Source organism: Culex quinquefasciatus, chromosome 2 (assembly GCF_015732765.1).
Source record: "Culex quinquefasciatus strain JHB chromosome 2, VPISU_Cqui_1.0_pri_paternal, whole genome shotgun sequence".
NCBI classification, from domain to species: domain Eukaryota; kingdom Metazoa; phylum Arthropoda; class Insecta; order Diptera; family Culicidae; genus Culex; species Culex quinquefasciatus.
Window position 1 is genome coordinate 124582247 of NC_051862.1, and position 23537 is coordinate 124605783.

A 23537-nucleotide genomic window follows, 5' to 3' on the forward strand; every position below is an offset into this window, starting at 1 on the left:
ATACGTATTTTTTGATTTTTGAGATTTTTTGATATGTTTAGGGGACAAAAACCCGCAACTTTTGAGCCATAGAGAAACATGGTAAAAAAAATTGCTGCCGAGTTATGAATTTTTGAAAAAATAGTGATTTTTGGAAAAAATCGAAATTTCATGTAAAAACAAATTTGACGTAATTTTTGAATGTAAAATTGAATTTCCAATCGAAAAAATATTTTTTTCGAAAAGATCGGAAAATTTCACGAATGTTTCATGCATTAACATTGAAAATCGGACCATTAGTTACTGAGATATCGACATTAGAAAATGGTGGGTTGTTTTGGTCAGTCTTAGAAAACTTTAATTTTCCTGTTTCTTTTTCTTAAAGCGGCTGTATCTCAGCAACCCGAGATCCAATCTTGAATGTCTCTTAGACAACTTCATTGCAAATTTTCTGAACTTTTCAACAAAAATATTTTTAGAAATGGTCACTCATGGTCACTATTTTTAAAATCGAAAAACTGCAAATATTTCGCTAAAATCAAACTTTCGGTGGCTACCTATATCTTGAAAACAGACCCTTTTATCAAAAAATCCGTACAGTACTTTTTGATTGGAAATTCAATTTTACATTAAAAAATTACGTCAAATTTGTTATTGCATGAAATTTCGATTTTTTCCAAAAATCACTATTTTTTCAAAAAATCATAAGTCGGCTGCAGATTTTTTGACCATGTTTCTCTATGGCTCAAAAGTTGCGGATTTTTGTCCCCAAAAACATATCAAAAAATCTCGAAAATCAAAAAAATACGTATTTTGGGAAATTGAGTTCTTGTGAAAAAAAAGTTGATTAAAAAATCTGCCATTTTTTTTTAACGTGTACCTATTTTTTCTCTATAGTCCTCAACAATACCTACAACTTTGCCGAAGACAACAAATTGATCAGAAAATTCACTTAAAAAAGTTACAGCTGTTGGAATATGTAAGTACCATTTTTGTATGGACAGCTCCCAAAATTGTATGGAGACTTGTATGGGTGAATCAATGACACAAAATAGCTTCTTTGGTCATAGGGAAGGCCCCCACAAAGTTTGAGCCAAATCAAAAAATACAAATAAAATCCATTTCCGGTTTTGGTAGAGAATTGCTTTTGACTTTTTGTCCTTCAGTAAACGATAATAGGGGAAGAAGGGGGCGTCTTTTTTAAACTAATCTGAAAACGAAACGAAACTATTGGCACTACGCCCCCGGGGCATGGCCTTCCTCTAACGTGGGATTTCTGCTCCAGCGCCTCTGACGAGACAGGAGAAACCGGGACCGACGTTTTACTTCACCATCCGATAGAAGCTCAGTGGATAAGGCGGGAATCGAACCCGCGTCTCATAGCATCATCGGGATCGGCAGCCGAAGCCGCTACCCCTGCGCCACGAGACCCACAAACTAATCTGTCGTCCTTAAATTTAAATTTTTTAAAAGCTTAAAATTGCCATATTCCATATTAAATTTAAAAAAATATACGGACAAAATTATAGACAAAAAATTAAAAAATGTATAAGCCAAAATCATTTAAAAAATATTTCTACAAAGTATGGGAGAGTGGGGAGAATTTTATCCCTAACCTGTATCACGTCATCGTGTGGGTAGAAAATATTTGCTGTTCTAGGAAGTTATAAATTTCATCAATTTAAAAAAATAAGAATTATAAAAAAATCGGATGGAAAATATTACAAAAAAAAAAAAACAAAAAAATATAATTTATTGTTGATGACTATTTGTATGAAACTTTTACTTTTTTTCTTTTGTTGATTTTTTGTGCAATTGTGAGTTATTAAACAACAAGAGCTTTATTTGTGACAAAACTTTTTTTTTAATCGAAATAAATCGAAAAACTGATGGTTTCAAATATTTTCAACACACTGTTCGGGAAATGGAATCCCACTTTATTACTCAGCTGGTGCGGGGGCGTTCGACCATAAACACACATACGGTGGCAGCGACTTCAACTCAAAACGGCTGGCTGTCTAAGTCGGACAAGTGGATTGCTTTCCCTTAATCAAAGGCAGAGCTTTTTTCACCTTTTTGTGAGACTTTCTTGATAATTCAAATTGCGTTTTTAGAATTTCCGAACAATTGTAAAACCAGCCAAAAGATTATTTTAGCTTCATGGATTTTTTGGATTATTTTAAAATTGATCTGTTGGTTTTAATGAATAAGTTGTGAAGATCCCAAAATCCTGTTTAATGCTCAATAATCCGCTATTCTTCTGCAAAAAGATGAAAAAGAGCCCAAAATGACTCGTTTAGGCCAAATTAGAAACTATTTTAATAAAAACAAACAAACCTCCACTTGCCAAAATCTATCTATTTCACAATCTTCAGATGCGAAATAGAAAAAAATGAGAGAAAAATAGTCGACCAATCTTCCCGCAGATGTTGCCTGGACTGTCACATTAAATTTCACAACATGTCCAAAACCGAAATTTATCCTTGATCTGCACCCTCCAGCGGGGTGGTAGTTCAGTGGCGTCAGCTCGTCGGTTTTTATTACTCTCACTGGCCCCAACCTGGGGGCAGTTGAATTTAATTGAATTCACCTCTCTAATTAACGAACTATTTTTTTCCCTCCGTTTCCTTTTCTACCTTTAGCTTGCGATTGCTATGGATGGTTGAGCAACCATGCACGTTAGATGCGCAGTTATAGTCGTAGGAGTTTTACAATTAGGACTTTGTTTCAACTTTTTTAGTTAACATTTTCTTAAAGTGCTTGAAAAACAATCATATATTTGAAACTTTTAGAACTAATCGTACCATTGAATATTTTATTGAACTAGGAAAGAAAAAATCCACAAAATTGAGTTTGTTGATGCATTTATGTATTGAAAATATTACTCCATTTTTTGAACTATTATTCTCTGATTTACAACTATTTTACAATAAATTCAAGCAATGAGGATTTGGCTCTTAGATGATAAATTGAATATAAATATTACGTAGACTTTTCAATTCTGATTTCAATGTTGATTTGTTAGCCATCAGTTGCCAAAATCGCTCAGAAATTGCAGTAACAGCAAGTGTGTGATAACTTGATGGTACTAAAAATGGGTATGATTTTACTTCACGATTCATTTACCTAGTTTCGGGAACAAGTTTTGATCGCTATAAATGCTTTTTGATTACCACTCACAAGCTGAGCTAAATTTAGCATCCCCTCAGGTAAGATTTCACATTCCTTGAATAGTGATTGAGGCCACTTTTTAAAACATGTTTCAACCACTGATGTGATTTACGATTCAGGCTTTTTTTGGCCGTCATTCCCACTGATTTCAACTTTTCCTTATTATGTTTTGCACCTTTATAGAATTTGTTTCTGAGGAGCCCAAAGTTCATGCTCCCCCAGGAGTTAAGCCTGCGCAGTTTTTTATGTATAATTTTTTAAATCAGTGTTATTTAAGAAAGAATTCCTAAATCGATACACTTTTTTGGTTCAGCTGGTTAAAAATGACGAATCCTATCATTGCCATGTTCTTTCTTTCAAAGATTTCGAAATTTCGGCAATTTCCTAATTCTTAGTTAAGATATGAAAATCAGCAAAATTGAACATTTCCGTAGCACTTTTTCAACCAGACATAACAGTGTAAATTTTCTTATTTTGAAGACATTTTTGGACTATGTTTTTGCAGTCCTCACCACTTTCAAAAATGGAAATTGTGTGGGGTTCCTATTTTTTTTTTTAGTTTGGACAAGACGATGTTTGACATGGTTGAATACAAGGGGCTAACGACGATTCAGATTTCTTTTATTTCTTTAGCATTTTTATGATTCTTTTTTACTTTGAAAAAGCCAAATCAAACAACTGCTTGGTAAACGCACAAAAAAACCCATTCTTGCCAGGCCTTCTACGAACTTATCAAAAACATCAAAGCTAACCTGGGCTAGGAGGTGAAAGTGAAGTTCCAGAAACTTTAAGAAAAACAATTCATAAATTACTTTTGGACGAATTAGTCAAATTATACAATCATTCAGTCGTCAAATATTTAAAAAAATATGTAAGTATTACAATTTTGCAGAAAAAATCAGTTCCAAATCTGCCATACAAAATGATATGTGAAAATTTGTATCTTTTGAAGGATTTTTTTCATCGATTTGGTGTCTTCGGCAAAGTTGTAGGTATAGATATAGACTGCACTGAAAAAAAAAGATACACGGTAAAAAAATGGTGATTTTTGATTTAACGTTTTGTCACTAAAACTTGGTTTACAAAAAAACACTATTTTATTTTTTTTAAGTTTTCTGATATGTTTTACAGGACATCAAATGCCAACTTTTCAGAAATTTCCAGAATGGGCAAAAAATATTTGACCGAGTTATGATTTTTTGATCAATACTGATTTTTTCAAAAAATCGAAATTTTGGTCGCAAAAATTTTATAACTTCATTTTTCGATGTAAAATCGATTTTGCAATCAAAAAGTACTCTAGTGAAATTTTGATAAAGTGCACCGTTTTCAAGTTATAGCCATTTTTAAGTAACTTGTTTCAAAATAGTCGCAGTTTTTAATTTTTTTTTAAACAGTGCCCATGTTTGCCCACTTTTGAAATAAATATGTTTGAAAAGCTGAGATAATTCTCTATATTTTGCTTTTTTGAACTTTGTTGATACGACCCTTAGTTGCTGAGATATTGCCATGCAAAGGTTTAAAAACAGGAAAATTGATGTTTTCTAAGTCTCACCCAAACAATCCACCATTTTCTAATGTCGATATCTCAGCAACTAATGGTCCGATTTACAATGTTAAAATATGAAACATTCGTGAAATTTTCCGATCTTTTCGAAAACAATATTTTCCAAAATTTTAAATCAAGACTAACATTTCAAAAGGGCGTAATATTGAATGTTTGGCCCTTTTGAAATGTTAGTCTTGATTTAAAAAAAATGAAAATATGCTTTTCAAACATATTTTTTTCAAAAGTGGGCAAACATGGGCACTATTTTTTTTAAATGAATAACTGCGACTGTTTTAAAATTAGTTACCTAAAAATGGCTATAACTTGAAAACGGTGCACTTTATCAAAATTTCACTAGAGTACTTTTTGATTGCAAATTCGATTTTACATCGAAAAATGAAGTTGAAAAATTTTTGCGACCAATATTTCGATTTTTTTTAAAAAATCTGTATTGATTGAAACAATCATAACTCGGTCAAAGATTTTTTGCCCATTCTGAAAATTTCTTAAAAGTTGGCATTTGATGTCCTCTAAAACATATCAAAAAATAATAAAAAAATAGTGTGTTTTTGCAAATCAAGTTTTAGTGACAAAAAAAATAAATCAAAAATCATAATTTTTTTTAATCGTGTATCATTTTTTTCAGTGTAGTCCATATCCATACCTACAACTTTGCCGAAGAAACCAAATCGATCAAAAAATTCCTTCCTAAGATACAGATTTTTGAATTTTCACATATCATTTTTGTATGGATAGCTGCCAAATTTGTATGGAAAATTATATACCGAAGACACCAAAAAAGTTTTGGCTGGATTTAAAAGTACAAAAATTAAAATTTAAGTAAAAAGACCGATTCCGTAGGGAACTGCTCCCCTTCATTTTTTTCCAAAAAATAAGAGGGCAAAAATTTAATGGATTTCATTCTATTTTGAATACTTTGTAAAATTTTATTTTTTCAACTACATATTGATTTTTCCAATTGAATACGAAAACATTGGAAAAAATATTTCCCAATTTTGCTGATACCGTCATCAGAACTGACACTGGGTCTGGGGGATGAGATTGGGTCATACAAATTTCAGCATTTTTGTATGACCCAATCTCACCTCCCAGACCCAATGTCACCCCTGATGACTGTACATTTAATGTGTAAAAAATTTTCTGATACTTTGTGCACCAAAATTTTTAATATTTAGCTTGAAATTCTTTTTTTCCACAGCCTCCTTCTTCCCTTCTCCCGAAAATCCAATATTTCACCTTTTAATCCTGAAATATTCAACAAAATCATAAATATCCCGACCAATGCCGACACTCTTCATGAGAAAAAAAAGTTGCGATCTGATCATACTACCTTGTCACACCCTGCATGTCTTGTCGCACTTGCATTTTGGGCCAAATTGAGCCAAGAACGCCAATTGTGCAGGCCACAAGCTTCAACTTTTGACCTTCACAGATCCCCAAAATTCGATTTCAATCCTGAGATTTTTATTAAAAACCGAAAAAACTCCGTGCATTGTTGTCACTTTTCATATAACCGAAGTTTCAATCTTGTCGAGCTATCTTGACACAGCCTGAAAATTGATGTAAGTGCGACAACTGGCCAAAGGGATTTCAGGTCAGAACACGTTTGACACACGTACATGCCGGACTACCGTAAACATTTGTAATTATGAATCGGGACTTCGGCGATCAAATTTAACTAATCTTCGGGACAATGCACAGAATGGTCAGCCAAACAAAACGTGTTTGTTATTGTTTACATTGCGTGCTCTCGGTTTGGTTTATTCAATTCAAACGATAAAATGGCGGGTGCGTCAAAATAGCATGGTCAACTCGATATATTCTCAATTTATATTTGTTTGTATTCAATACTGTATGAAAAAAGGCAACTAAAATCAAATCTTTTTTATCTGGGTAAATCTTAAAACTATCGGTGACCACTTACATCTTAGATATCTGATTATTCTCCAACTTTCCGAATTTGAATTTACGTCAGCGCAGAGCAGTAACTTTACCCAGCAGCAAAACCACTCACTACTTCAACCATCAGCAGAGACACACTTACTTTTTCCTGGATTCTTCCGCAGATACACACTCTTGCTCTTGCTTGCCAGTAGTAGCTAGGCCCAGAATGACGGCTTCCGTTAGTTTTGTTTATTTATTTAACCATTATATTTGCCCCTGTCTGCCTTTCGTACATTCAAACCACAATTGCCACACAATATTAACTCTTTTTTTCGTTGGTTTTCGCTTACAAGGTAAATACACTTGAGTAACACCGACCAAGTTACACACTACTGCTGAGCCTGGTTGGTGACACAGCTGATTTGCACGAAACGACCCCAACAAAAAACACACAAACAACGAACTTGTAACGGCAAACGACCCTTTTCAACTAAATACCTGCGCCAACAATTGTGTCACTTGCGACAAAATGCAGCACGATTTTCTTGAAATTTTCGCCTTTTCACACAACCCAACCACGAAAACCAGCAAACTGCATCTGCTTCGCACGCGCGATTCTTCTTGATCCCGAACACTTGACTTTTGATCGGGTCACGTTTCGGCCGACTTAAGTACGCTGCTGCGCGGTACGCACGACGTCACGAGTTCGCGTCCCGTCGCCGCCACTCACTTCCCGTCAAAAAAAACGACACAAAACAGACCTTCAAAGATTGTGTGTCGTTTGACCGAAATTCACCGTTCGCCCCAAAGAACCGGCGAATTTCCGGACCTCCCCGACGAAAGACCGCGCGCGCGCCCGCTGGGATGACGTTCACCAATACTAATTTGCGAAAACCGCTTTTTTATTGCAAATTTTTCAGCAACAACAATCGCTTCGAGCGACAATACACGGGGGGAAAAAATCGCTTAATCCAACTCGCGCGACCGAGGACCAAAAACGAAAGACACGTCCGAACCGGCGGCAAGACGATCGGTATCTGCTTGTGGCCCTGGCCAGTGAATCAGTCAGACTTGAGCTCTGTTGCTGTTTGCTCTCTCTTCATTCAGTTCAGAGGAATTGAATTGAAAGAGCTATTCAGCCACCGAGCTCTCTCTCTGTTTGTGTTGTTGCAGAGCCGGCAGGGTTTTTGTTTTTGTTCCGCGGTTCGTCGCGAAAAAAAGCTCTCCCTCTTTGCGAGCTCTCCAGGTTGAACGGTGGAAAGATTTAGAAGAGTGTAATCAATGGAAGTGATGATGGAATGAACAATGAAAATGTTCATTTAGAACATTTGTTTGTACATCATCAATTCATACTTTTTAAAAAGTTACTTGGTGGGTTTTCTTTTTTAAATAATTGAAAAAAATGGATCTACAAAATCTTTTTTAGTATACTTGTTCCTCAAATATGTCATGTCGTCATAATTCCCTCCCCTACCATGGATTGAACTCCAATTTTCATGAACGCTTGTTCACCTTTTTGGAACTCATTTCGTTGATTGTGTGCTATCTTGTGACAACGACCATTTTGGTCGATAATGTGTTAATGATGACGTTTTGTTATACTTAGCAAAACCTAAAAGATGCTTTAACTCGATTATGGACATTCGTTTCCATTTCCCGGATAAACCCCCTTGTGACATATACAAATTTCTCATCAAAATCATCTTATGACACGTCATACAAATAGTTGGAAAATGCGAATTAAAATCATATTTTTGACAAATTTATGCTGAAATTAGCGATGGAAGAATTATCATCAAAAGAAAATTATTTGACGCTCATCAAGAGAAAATATCGGAATAGAACATTGCATCCCTCTCTCGCGCACAAAAGATCGGAAAAAGGAATCTCCAAAAATCATCTTTTTGATTTTCTCGATAGGACGATTTTTCTTCGCGAAGGTTGTTTTTTACACATACAGTGGACTCTCTCTGTGTCGATTTTGAAGGTATGGAATCATCTCAAGCAACCATGCGCATGATTGCTTAAGATGATATCATACCATTTAACCAGAAATTTAAAATTTTATTGACAATCCGCGAATTCGTTTAAATTCAATTCTGTCGATTGGAGCATGTTCAGGGAGCCCAAATCTACCATGCCCTATCAAAACTGAAGCGATTACTGACATCAACTTCAAAAATGACGAGTTGGGAATTTAATGTTACAAAAAAACCAGGGCTGTGGAACAGGACTCGGTGGAGTCGGGTCTTTGAGACCGCTAAATTTTAAGAGCTGACGTCGGAGTCAGAGTCAAAAATTTCTAATAACACAAAGTTGGAGTCGGAGGAATCTAAAAAAAAAAAACAAATTATTCGCTCTACAGCATTGCCTTGGCGTTCTCGATTACGAGATTCCTACTCGAAACTAGGTGTCCGAAGGCTTGATTGTTGAGGCAATTGCAAACCTCTTTTTACACCTAAGCTTCCATCCACCCCGGGATTCGAACTGACGACCTTTGGATTGTGAGTCCAACTGCCTACCAGCGACTCCACCGAGGCAGGACACAGGGAGACGACTCCTACACCTGGACTGAGCTAACGACCTAACCTCTAGGTTAGACCGGGGCCAACATTTACTTCCCTGTCCGACGGAAGGCGTGATCAGACAAATCTCGTCTCAAAATTTGCCACCGGGACCTTCTGGGATCAAACCCAGGCCGACTGGGTGAGAGGCAACTACGCTTTCCTCTACACCACGGTCCCGGCCGGAGGAATCTAAAATGACTTTATAATGATTATTATGAACTTCATTGTATTGTTCAGTATTCCGGGACCGTGGTGTAGGGGTAAGCGTGATTGCCTCTCACCCAGTCGGTCTGGGTTCGATCCCAGACGTTCCCGGTGGCATTTTTCGAGACGAGATTTGTCTGATCACGCCTTCCGTCGGAAGGGAAGTAAATGTTGGTCCCGGACTAACCTAAAAAAAAAAGGTTAGGTCGTTAGCTCAGTCCAGGTGTAGGAGTCGTCTCCCTGGGTCCTGTCTCGGTGGAGTCGCTGGTAGGCAGTTGGACTAACAATCCAAAGGTCGTCAGTTCGAATCCCGGGGTGGATGGAAGCTAAGGTGTAAAAAGAGGTTTGCAATTGCCTCAACAATCAAGCCTTCGAACACCTAGTTTCGAGTAGGAATCTCGCAATCGAGAACGCCAAGGCAATGCTGTAGAGCGAATAATTTGATTTGATTTGATTGTATTGTTCAGTAATTGTTCGCAAAACTTCAAATATGCACCAAATAATTCTAAATTATAATTCTTGAATTCATGTGCAAAGCTATGAAGTCAAAACAACTTTGGAGTCCAGTCAAAATAGTTGAAATTCTGTTTCTTGACTGCCTCCTTTTGCTTGTATTTATGTACCCTATCAATGAAATTTTTACCAAACAAAAAGAGCTCTTACTTTAAAAAGTAAATAAATAATTTTTCAAATAACGTTTTCAAAACATTTAGAAATTTGCCAACATTACTCTTCTGTCATATTTTCAACTATTCAACAAACTATTACTTGGAAACCAACATTTATATTTTTTTATGTGTGTACAAAAAATGAACTTGTTATGGACAAGAAAGTATTTTAAATTGACAAAAAATATCAAAAATGAGTTGTCACTATTTCTTTGGAAAAAAAACATTGAATTTATCAAAAATATCGTTTATTTAAATATATTGTTTTCTGTACAAAAATCGGGCAAACTTTTTCGATATCGTTGAAAACTATCATTGCTATATTGCTTTTTCAAAACAATCAATGCGCCAAGGGTTTCCTATGTATAAAAATGTATAAAAAAATATTTGCGAAAATGTCAACTAATTATGTAGGTGACGCTAAAAGAACATCATTTTCAACTCCGCAGCCCTGGAAAAAGTTCTTGTATGTATAGGGGAAAGTGGGGCAAGTGTAACAAGCTAAGGAAATGCTCGTTATAACCCATTAAAAAGTTAAAAAATCAGTCGGATTTTATTATGATCATCTTATTCTAGGTCTTGACTAAGACTTTGTTAAAACAAGTTTTTAAAAAATCCTGTTTTTTAATGTGAAAAATTGATTTTAAAATTTTTGATTTTCCGTACGTTCTACTCAACTAGTGGGGCAAGACGAACAACCCGTTGGGGCAAGAGGAACAATGCATGAAAAACATGTTAATTTGCTAACAATTGAACTGTTATCACTTAGATACATCAGATTAGAATGTATTTGAATGGTTTCTTCATTTTTAGATTAAATAATAATATTTTACTAAAAATTTTATCGTTTTTACGAAAAAAAATACTACTTCGATGATAAATAGTAAATTTTAGTAATATCACTATACTTTGTATGAACAATTTTTTTTAACGATTGTTTATCAGTTTTTAAGTACTTTCATGTATTTATTTCCCAATAAAATATGTTCTTGCAGCAATTCGTAATTTTTTTCCATACTAAAAATCCATATGGTACACTTGCCCCACCTGAACAAGATTTTTTAAAAGCTCTCAACAAAAATAACCAAAAGTTAAATCATACTTTGTAATAGGTGCATGTCATTTGTAGGGACACTACTGATCTAGGAAAAATTGCATTTTGATAAAATGAGCCTTAAAACGAACCCTAAGCCTTATTTTGTACATTCCAAATATTATAAGAAAACAAAGGTTTTGAAAAAAACTTCATTAAATATTATGCCCCGTGGCGTTTACGTCATTTTGGCGGTTATGTGGTAGTAGAATCAGCTAATTGCATTGCTAGCAACAATTCCTCATACTGGAAATAATCAAAATTGTAAAAATTACGGCCGAAGGAGCGATTGTTCCTCTTGCCCCATATGGTCGTCTTGCCCCACCTTCCCCTACTATAACTGTACTGTCAAAAAAAGTAAATCTTGGAAGGTTGAAAAATTGGATGTTTGGATTGGACCTTTAGGCTGTTGTCAATATCATTCAACGTTTATGTCAGCTCCTCTCCCGACCATTTCAATTTAAGAATTTTACTTATTTTATTATTTTTAATGGTCAAATCTTAACCCTCTAATACCCAATTTTTCCGATTTTTTTTATTTTTCCCGTGTTCAGGAGGTCATTTTGAGCAACTTTTGTTCTACGAAAAACTTTACTTCGCTTGTTGAAAAATCGAAGCCCATCTAAAGGCGGGGTTGGGTTGTAAAGGGTTAACAGAAATTGTTGGTGTTGTTAATTAAATTATTTCTGGCAGTTTTACCCTGCTTTGCTCATTCGCTGCCTTTATCAGAGGTTAATAGAATGCCATTCAAAACATGTGACCTTGAATAGGACCATCCTTATCACAAAAGTATTAAAATAACTAACAAACTCAATTAGAGAATTGACGTATCGATAATTAGGATCAAATGATAAAAGATAAAAACAACCAACTAGATGCAATATGACCTTTGTCGAATCAGCTAGCTATAGTAATAAAACTAGCATCCTCAAAATCCGTGACCTCCACCCGGCTTCCATCAGCTGGAACCACTTGTGGAGCATCACTCTTCACCTGGCTAGAAACCAGAGATCACACTCTGCTGCTCTTTCTCCAAACACTCTCTCTTGCTCTCCAGCTAATTACAACAACTTATTTGGAATAAACACAGAGAGAGAGCGCAAGAGGAGAAAAATCGCCACTTATTACGGCAGCCGGCCGCGAGTCGCGAGTTCAAAGCCGAATTGAATAAACAGAAAACACGGGAAAGAAAATCAGCGAATCGACAACAACACAAACAACAAGTCATACAGACAAACTGGAAGAGAGCGGGAGATGTATGGGCTCTACAACCCGCGCTGACTGAGGAATAATTTGCGTACTTTTTTGTAAGAGGGTAAATGGTTCTCTTATTGATCAACTTTTTTAATGAAATTCGATTGATTTTTAAAACTTTTCAAAAGAAATTTTGCTATTACAATTCAATTCAATTTAATTCATTTGGTGTTTATTAGAATTTAACAGTTCTGCTCAAGGATGTTACATTTGCAATTCAGAGATTTGGAGAACCTTTTAACTGAAATCAATTCATAAGCCTTTACAGGGAGGGTACATGTTTCTAAATTTAGATGTTTCTAGCTGCGTGCTCTTTTAGGGAAAATTTTTTTTGAGAAAAAACCCTAGGTCTATGTGATATTACAATTCAAACAAAAAATTAAGTCAAATTTGGGACCACCAACCCCTCCTCCAATTCGGGAGCAAGCCGGTTGCGCGCGCAGATGCTTCATTCATGAGTCATGAGGATGGGCGAAAATTTGAATGAAATAAAAGACACGTGAGATGGTGAATAAGACACACATGGAACTATTCATTCGCGCGCACATACCAGGGAATTTAGGTATGGTGCTGAGTGGTGACGCACGCAAGACTACACACCTCAGGGACAAGTATGTCCATGGGACACCATTATTGTAAAAATGGTGACCCCTTTTTCGAGGTTTCCATTGTTCGGTGGAATCCTGCAGCAACTGTTGGCCGAGGAATTTCAAGTATAGGACAGGAATGTTTGCAATGAGGCCATTTTTGTAAACAGTGAACTCAGCAAGTAAGCTTACAGTGAAACAGACAAAAAATTAAAGAGGCAAAACAATTACAAACCTCAGGTATTTCCAGAGTAAAATAAAACAGCGCCAAAAAACAACTCAAAAACAAAAAAGTTTACTAACAACGAACAATAGAACAACTGAAAATAAATATTGAGTTATCAAAACGAAAACTAAAATCAATCGTGAAATAATCTGAAAGTAAACTAATAGATAACTAAAAATAAAATCAATACTATACAAAAACTCATTCAAAAATGTTTAAAAAAAACTGGATTAAAAGGATCATAAACGATCAAAAAGTTTACGATAGGAAAATTAAAATTAAACTAAAAATTAGCTTAAAGAAACTAAAATTATACTGAAAGAAAACTAAAACAAAACCTAAAGTAATCAAAAGCTTGAAAAATTTAACAAACAGAAAACTAAAAGAAACCTAATGAATGCTAGAAGATAACTGAAAACAAAACAAAAGTATACAAAAACTAATTCAAAAAAACTCACATAAAAGAAACTTAAAGTTATTTGAAAGTAAACTTTAAATTAATAGAGTGAAAGCTAAACGTAAAGTACAAAGTAAAAGAAAGAAAAAAATTAAAAGTTACTACAAGTAAAACTACAAGAAGACTAATGAAAACTTCAAAAAAATTAAAGCAAATAAAAAATAACTGAAGTGAAACATAGAATTATGTAAAAATTACTAAAAACGAAAATTAAGTAAAATAAAGCAAACATTTATTATATATGAGTAAGGCGTCATCCATAAAGCATGTCACGCAAAAATCGGCCAAAATTAACGCTCCCCCCTATGTCACACTTAGTCACACAAGGTTGAACCCTCCTCAAAAAGTACGTCACATTTTGCCAGACCCCCTCCTCTCTTGTTTTCGATGGGATTTTTTATAGTTTTTATATCTTTAAACTCTCATAATGTTGGTATTTTTGTCAATTTTAATATGAAAAAAAAGTTGTCTAACTATTCATTTTTTAGAAAAAACATTGCGGTTTAAATGAACAGTTTTGTATCTTTTAAAAAAAAGAAGACCTTGTATAACATTCAAGTATTACAAAATCATGAAAACTGTTTTTCACAGCTTTGTATCTAATAAGTTCAAAACATTTATAGCAGTTTTCTTATGAATTTGCAAAATATTGAAGTTCCAGCTGAAAAAAAATGTGACTATCTAATAAATTATAATGTGATACCGTCATCAGGGGTGACATTGGGTCTGGAGGGTGAGTTTGGGTCATAGAAAAATGCAGAAATTTGTATGACCCAATATCAACCCCAGATCCAATGTCACCCCTGATGACGGTACTTCTAAATAATAGTAAGCAAACAATTTTAGAAAAGAGGATTTAATTTAATTGTGTACCGTCAGTGGGGGTGACATTGGGTCTGAGGGGTGAGATTGGGTCAAAGTGATTTTTGACGGATTTTACCATTTCTCAGGTTCTTCTCAATGAAAATGAATTCTGTTGAAAGGGTTGTGTAGGGGACATCTTAAGATGACTTCGCTGAAAAAATCTCGTTCCTAGAACAAATCCTGTTATTTTGGGGTACGTTTTTGGCCAAAAATGACCTCTCGAAAAATCATTTTTCTAATATTTTTGTTAGAATTGCTCGAAAACTACCCAAATGTTTGAAAATCTCCACTTCAAACATTGTAGCGTGTCAATACGATTCCCTCGAACAAGAAACACTGTTGGATGACTTGTTTTTACCATATCGTTGTATTTGAGCATCATTTTAGTTTCATTTGACCCAATGTCACCCCCTCTAAGGGGTGAGATTGGGTCAATTTTCAAACAATAGGCATTTAAGGTAGTGTTCATCAAAATCCACCATATTTTGGGAAAATGTTAGTAAACTATCTAAGAACAAATCTACGTTGAAAGATTTTCGATGTTATTTAAATTGTTTTTGTTATTAAGAAAATACGAGAGGTGTATCGTTTTTTGACCCATAGTCACCCCCACTGACGGTACATTTCGAATTAATATTATGCAATCATAAAAAAAAACTAGCGTGACGACACAGTCTTGCAAACTCCCCCTCCCCCCTTCATCACATCTTGTCATACCTACGGTAACGCCCCCTCTCCCCCCTAAGAGCGTACGTACTTTATGGATGACGCCTAATCTCAAACTTTACGACTAAATACGAGAAATGAAACAGAAAGTAACCATTTCACTTAAAATTGATGAATAAAAAAAATACTTCCATAACAGTAAACATAAACATTAATTAAAGTCAGATAATCGTTAACTAGAAGTTAACTACGAAGCTTATAAAGTTTACTAAAAGTTTAAAGAAACAAAAAATAAAGCCCAATTTAAAAAAAAAACATAACACCGTCATCTGGGGAAAATTGGGACTACTGTCTAAATAGGGACAGCTGTGTTTAGAGCATTGCATGCTTTAATGGAAATGGATGTACAGATTTTGTTGGTCTCAGTCTATTCTAACCAAAACCAACCAGAAAACCAAAATATTGTGCTCCAACATGGTTAAAACTGCTGTCCCAATTCACCCCATGTGTCCCGATTCGCCCCAGTTGACGGTACCTATTTTTAATAATGTGTCTGATAACAAAATCATTTCAGAAAATGATCAACCACCCCCTTTTCGCATTAACGTTTCTGTTTGGTGAGTAAAAGCATAAGCTTTCGTTCCAAAATACTCACCACTGGTGGAGTTTCATCTTAGCGAGCTTTATTTTGCTATAATATTCGTCAAGAGAAGCTTCTGCGTGTTGAATATCATTTGATGCTTTTTGTGAGGAAAAAGTTACAGATTTGATTCCATATTTGTTTGAATAGTTAATTTTTCTGCTTGACTTATCACTCAATTTATAAACACTTAAAAAATCTAAGATATAAAGAGTAAACATGTTCAAAAAACAGTCAAGTTTTATTTTCAACAAAACTTTTTAATTTCAATGTTTTTAAATCTGTTTATCGGAAATGTTAGAAAATTTCACATTGGTTTGATTTTTGTCAATAAATCGTGGTCCAACAGTTGCTGAAATATTTTCTCATTTATTCTACTATAAGAGGCTGTATCTCGGTTGATTCTGATCCATTTGTGGATGCCTTCGAAGCATGTTTTGTGATCTTCACGAAAAAAGTGTGTTCAGAAAATAATTTTACAATATCATTAAGCAAATGCAAATTTTATTAGAAGATTTTGACTCCCCCATTCTCTCCATTGCTAATCTTTTTCAATTAATTGTAAACTATTTGGAATATGTTTAAGTTTTTTTTTGGCAATTCAAATTTTGTATTGATCGGACACAAACACAACTATTCATTTTTTGGTGTTTTTCATTCGATCGAATTCTAATATTGGAATATTCCGATATAGTACATAAATTACACATGTCAAATGAGGTGTCTTCTTCTCTGAATGGTAGTAAATTTATGCAATTGATTCTCCAGATAGTAATTCACTTAACCTCCACAAGCCTCTCGGAGAAAAAAAAACATCCCAAAAATATACGAAAATATCCTCCTCCTCACGCATGTGGGTGTCACGGGTTCGATAAATTTCTCCTCGACGTATGTTTGTGACGACATTCTCCTGCAAGTGGAGTCTGGCTAATTTTATCGTCCTCTAATTTCATTATACATACCGTGTAGAAGGCCGCGCTTCCAGTTTCAAGTGCGTTGCGTTGGCTTGACGTTGAAAACATTGGTCTCGAGTCATCACTGCCGTTGGAGATGCGGCCCTGATCTGGCTGACGCAAGAACTCAAGGGGCAGAGGGGTTAATCCAAAACAATCTTCAACAATATATAAAAGCATTAACAGAAACAAGATTCTTAGAATTGTTTCAGCTAATCTTTTGAAACTAAATCAATTTACTTTAATTTCAAATGTAACGCAGATTCCACGGTTTAATTTTTTTTTTAATCTCAATTTTACCTCATTTAGCCCCACAATGGGTGTCAAGACGGATGGGATCCCGTTAGAGAGGCGAGCAACGTCGTTCATTACACACATGTGGGCAACAGTAGCTCCAGCTTTCCCGCCCGATCCAGCTAGATGATGTCCTGTTTTGTCATGAAGGAGGAACAGCGTCTTACCGACCTAGGGAAGTCCTGTCTAGGATCAGTGTATTACACAGGAAGATGTGCTTCTTATACATTATATCCTATAACAAATTGAAGAAAATGCTTCCAGAAGAGATCCAAGAAAAAAAATTAATGGATGTTTCACTAACGCCATGGTGCAGAGATACCTATAGGATAAGACTAAACATGAAAAGTCATGAGTTCAAATTTAGTTTTTCTCATTTTTAAATAACACACATTTCATAAAAAACGCTAAATGAGAAGTTCAAGTATCAAAATAAAATGCCAAGATACTTCCTTCAAGGAGGAGGAGATCTTCCGGGATAGCTGGCGTGGAGCAAGCGTGGAGTATATTATCCTAGTTGGTGGACGATAAATGATTGCACAAAGAGGGGAAAGTTGTTGATGATGAACCTTGTACAACGCAGCTGTTTGTTATCTTTGATGAGACATCACTCGAGATTAAAGGGCACGAGCATCGTTAATATGGCAAACGAGATGTGTCCGAGGACGAGCACAAAAAGATTAATTGAGACGGGGGCAGAGTATCATGATAAGCGGAAGTCTGCAAAAAATCAACGAAACAAAATAGTATTAACTATCTGAACTGGATATTTTTTCTGGTCATCAACAAATAAGACAATTTGTTCATGATTTTAAATCTAGAGTTTTTTTAAAGATCCTATAAACTATTGTGTTTCATATTTTTATAGGACTGTTTCTAAAAAACTCTAGATATCTAGAGTTTTTAAGGGGTACCGTAAACTGGGGTCAATCGGGACACATGGGGCGAATTGGGACAGCAGGTTTAACCATGTTAGAGCACAATATTTTGATTTTTCTGGTTGGTTTCGGTTAGAACAGACTCTGGCCAACAATATGTGTACATCCATTTCCAAATTTAAAAGCTTTAAGTGCTCTAAAAACTGCTGTCCCTATTCAGACTGTAGTCCCGATTCACCCCAGATTACGGTAACATACATGTTGAAAATCACAAAATTTTATATAACAGAAAATTGATTAAATCCACTTAAAAGATGAATTTCAATCACTCCTGAAAATTTCATGACGATATTTCATGATTTAACTGAGTTAGAGACGAGACATGCGCAAAGCAAACTGTAAAACTTTTTAAGCGTTTTTCTCTAAACACTGAGTTGATTTACGGGTGCCACGACATTTCGAGATGGGACGGACCAAATTGGCTGAAATTTTGGGTGAAGACTACCAAGACATATCCTGTGTGCATGACGAAGCCCGATTTTGAAATTTTGAATTTTCAAAAAATACAAAAATCAAAAACTGGAGATTTTTTATATGAAAAACATAAAAATATTTTTATTTTTATTTTAATAAAAAAAAAATTGAAAATCGGCCTTCGTCTTGCACACGGGACCGGTTTAATGAGTCTTCACAAAAATTTTGAGCCGATTTGGTCGAAGCAACGTTGAGATATCGTGGCACCCGTTTTTTTGAAACTGCTAACTTCAAATAGGTATATCTCGGTAATGACACAACCAAATGTCTTCAAATTTGTTTTGTTAATAGATGAAAATGTATATTTTAATGCCCTGGAAACAGATTTTGAAATAAGTTTAAGTGTGTGCTCAAACCAACCTCCGACATTTTTGCCGATTTACATGTATGTAACCCTTTAAAAAGCCGTAAGAGCCACCGAGATCTCCGACACGGATTTCATTTTTCTCTAAATTGAAACAAAATTTGATTTATTTTTAGTTTAGGGAGCTTAAAGGACGTGTAGATAAACAATCTCAAGAATTTTTGAAATTGTTTTTTTTTTGTTGTAAGTATGTCAAATATCTATGCAAGAAGGACTTTGTTTACCAAAGAGCAATTTCTACGAAATCGGCCGAAACTTTGTGGGGGCCTTCCCTATGACCAAAGATGCTATTTTGTGTCATTGGTTCATCCATACAAGTCTCCATACAATTTTGGCAGCAGTCCTTACAAAAATCGTACGAAAATATTCGAAAATCTGTAACTTTACGAAAAAAATTCTGATCATGTCATGGACAAAGTTGTAGATATTGTTGAGGAATACAGTCCAGACTCGATTATCCGAAGGCCTTGGTAAAATTTCACTTGGGATAATCGAAACTTCGGATAAACGAATCAAATATAAATGAAATATTTATATAAGGGGTCATCCACAAATCTGGGTATCCAAGAACTCCCGGAAGTCATGTCCTAGATATCTATCTGATCAACGGGGGTCTATATGGGTGAACCATCGGTATTGCAAACCACGATGGATACCCTTCGCCATGTTGGATTGTTACACAGTCCAACAAGATTTTGTCTCTGAGACGAGTATATGTGTTCCTAGTGGAATTTTGCCTGCTGAATCCGAATCCGGGTCCAGAATTGCTCCAAATGGACCCAATTTTGAGATACACTCGTTTGAAATGTTAGTTTAGGCCAAAATTAGCTACTTTGTCGACTATTTTACAAAAGAACTATTGAATAAAAAAATAAACCAAAACATGTATCTTAAAGTTCACTTTTCCCCTTTCTGAAACACCCCTGGTTTTTAAAATTTGATTGTTTCTACGCATATTTATAGCCATTTTAAAATTATATTTTCAGTTGGTTCTCATTCAAGTTTTTTCAACTTGCATGCAAGTCAAATTCTAATTTTAAAATGGCTACAGGGCTGAGCTGTACGATTTTGAACTAGTTAGTCGCTGTTGGCGGGTTTAGGGCGCCAATGTTCCTGCCGAGGGCGCTTCTCCTCGTAGGGCGCCTATATGTACAAGGGGCGCCAACTGTTGAGCGGGGGGGGGGGGGTGGAATATGTTATTCGTTTTTTGCTTACAAATAATAACAACTACGTCAATACATTTTAAACACCTTTTGATATGCAAAATTCCACCTCTATAAATCCCCTATTTGGATATTTCCTTTTCATACAAAAATATTTCATTTGAAATACAACTTATTGTACCTAAGAAGAAACTGTAGAGTGACGGGACAACATCGTAATACTAGACATTACAAAATCACAAGAAAACACTCGCTCAAATTAAGCAGTTTTCTAAACTATTTTTTGAAATTACCCAATTAACTATTGTGTTTCAAATGTTCATAGAATCTTCTAAAAAAAACTATGGGATTGTTTCTTTTTCCACTGATGCTCTTTTAGATGTAACCACCAACTGAAAAAAAAACCTGTTCTCCTTAATACGAACGATTCGGTTAAAATCTACCGCATTACAATTATCTTACCATTATGAAATCTTACTAAAATATAAATCTAGCATTTTTTAAATTATATTGAAAATTGTATCAAGTTAAAAATTATGTATGGGTCAAAAAACGATACATCTCTCATCACTTCTAAAGAACAAAAAAAAATTAAATGATAGCGAAAAACTTTTAACGAAGGATTGTTCTTAGATAGTTTGCCATCATCTTCCAAAATTATGTTGGAATTTGATGAATCGGTTGAAAAATTGAAACTAAAATAATGCTCAAATACAAACCAAGGATCAAAACAAATTACTCAGCAATGTTACTATTTCCAAGGAATCGTATTGACATGCTACAATATTCGAAGTGGATATTTTAAAACTTTGAGGTACTTTTCGACCCATTTCAAAAAGTTTATTAAAAGGTAGATTTTTTGAAAATCATTTTTGGTGAAAACAGTACCCCAAATATATATAGCTGCCAAAAACACAGTTTTTGTTCTAGGAAAGTTACATTTTCAGCAAACGTTTTTTAAGATGTCTCCTACTCAACCCTTTAAACAGAATTTAGTTTCATTGAAAAGACTAAGAAATTGTAAAATCCATAAAAAATCATTTTAACCCAATTTCACCATTACTGAAGATAAGTTTTTGAATGATTTGGCACTAAATAGCCACTCCAGCCGCAAAAATTTAATTTTCGCAGCGAACAAAACTGTTTATTTCAAGCACAGACCAGACCCTGCTATACCATAACACCGGTCATTGTATGCTAGCGATGCATAAAACGAACAGTGACCCAGCAACTTAGCAGCATCTAGAAAAAAGGAAAGAATCATCAAAACGGAACACGTCGAAAAGCACTGCTAGTTGATTCAAAACAAACGCGGCAGCGTTTCGCGGCGCAACTTGGCAACTTAGCAAATTTGCAAAATGGAAAGTTTTTCTTGGGCCCTGCTGAGGGCGCCAAATTGTTTAAGGAGGGCGACATTTTTTGTAAAGAACTTGTTAGTCGACGACTAACCTCGACTAACCTACAGCTCAGCCCTGAATGGCTATAAATATGCATAGAAGCAATCAAATTTTAAAAACCAGGGGTGTTTCAGAAAGGGGAGAACGTGAACTTTAAGATACATGTATTGGTTTATTTGTTTATTCAATAGTTCTTTTGTAAAATAGTCGACAAAGTAGCTAATTTTGACCTAAACTAACATTTCAAACGGGTGTATCTCAAAATTGGGACCATTTGGAGCAATTCTAGACCCGGATTCGGATTCAGCAGGCAAAAATCTACTAGGAACACATATTCTCGTCTCAGAGACAAGAAACATTTGATTTTTTGTTGAACTGTGTTATGGGTCCCCTAGAAACTCCCGGAAGTTATGACCTGATGATCTACCTGATCAACGGGGGTCTATATGGGTGTATTAACCATCGGTATAGCTTCCGGCAACTTCAGTGAACCACGATGGATATTCTGGGGTACGTTGGATTGTTTTGGGTCCTTCAGAAACTCCCAGGAGTTATAACCTGATGATCTACCTAGTGAACGGGGGTCTATATGGGTGTATTAACAACCGGTATAGCTTCCGGTAACTTCAGTGAACCACGATGGATTCTCGGGAGTTCGTTGGATTGTTAAAGATCATCCATAAACTCCTGTAAGTGATGACCTGATGATCTACCTGATCAACGGGGGTCTACATGGGTGTATTACCATCGATATAGCTTACGATAACTTTAGTGGACTACGGTGTATATTCGGCAGCTTGTTGGAATGTTTAGGGTTTTCCAGAAATTCAGGAAGTCATGGCCTGGGTGTCTACTTCAACCAGGCCATGACTTAAGGAAGTTCCACTGAAGTGACCTGAAGCTATACCGATGGTTGATTCATCCATATACTCCTCCGTTGATCTGGTAGATATCCAGGTCATGACTTCCAGGAGTACCTGGACGACCTATAATAGTCCAACGTACCTCAGAGTATCCATCGTGGTTCACTGAAGTTACCGGAAGCTATACCGATGGTTAATACACCCATACAGACTCCCGTTGATCAGGTAGATCATCAGGTCATAACTCCCTGGAGTTCCTGGAGGACCCAACACAATCCAACGTGCCCCAGAATATACATAGTGGTTCACTGAAGTTACCTCAAGTTATACCGATGGTTAATATACCAATATAGACCCCCGATGATCAGGTAGATATCTAGGCCATGACTTCCGGGAGTTCTTGGATACCCAGATTTGTGGATGGCCCCCTTATCCGTGTTTTGTGGATGACCCCTTATAAAAATGTTTCATTTCTATGTAAATAAAGTACATTAAAAAAGAAAACCCCATTTTACGCGCAAATGGGGGAGCGTACTTCGGGAATTTAGTGAATGTATTAGGGGACCCGCAACTTTTGATCATTAGAAAAGTATGGTAAAATTCTACCGCCACGTTATGATTTTTTGAAAAAAAAAACTGTGATTTTTGGAAAAATCGAAATTTGATGCATAACATTTTTTTGACCAATTTTGTTATGTAAAATTGAATTTGCAATCGAAAAGAACTTCACAGATTTTTTGATAAAGGACCCCGTTTTCAATATATAGCCACCGAAAGTTTGATTTCATATTTGCAGTTTTTTGAATTTTAGAAATAATGACTTCTGAAAATATTTTTGTTTAAAGTTCCTAAAATTTACTATGAAATTGTCTAAGAGACTTTGAAGATTGGACCTCTGGTTGCTAAGATACAGCGGCTTAAACAAAAATAAACAGGAAATTGAAGTTTTTTAAGTCCCAACCAAACAACCCTCCATTTTCTAATATCGATATCTCAGCATCTAAGGTCTGATTTTCAATGTTAAAATATGAAACATTCGGGACATTTTCCGATCTTTACGAAAACAATATTTTCAAAAAAATCTACGCTTACATTTCAAAAGGGCGTTTTATTTAATGTTCGGTTTATTCAGATTTTTTTAAAAAGCTAAAAATTAAGTCAGCTCAGTAAAGTTGAGCATGTCAATAGAAGAGAAAAGCAACTCGCGACAAAATTTTGAGGCTAGGAATTTTGACAGGTATGATTTTCATAAAGTATTCGC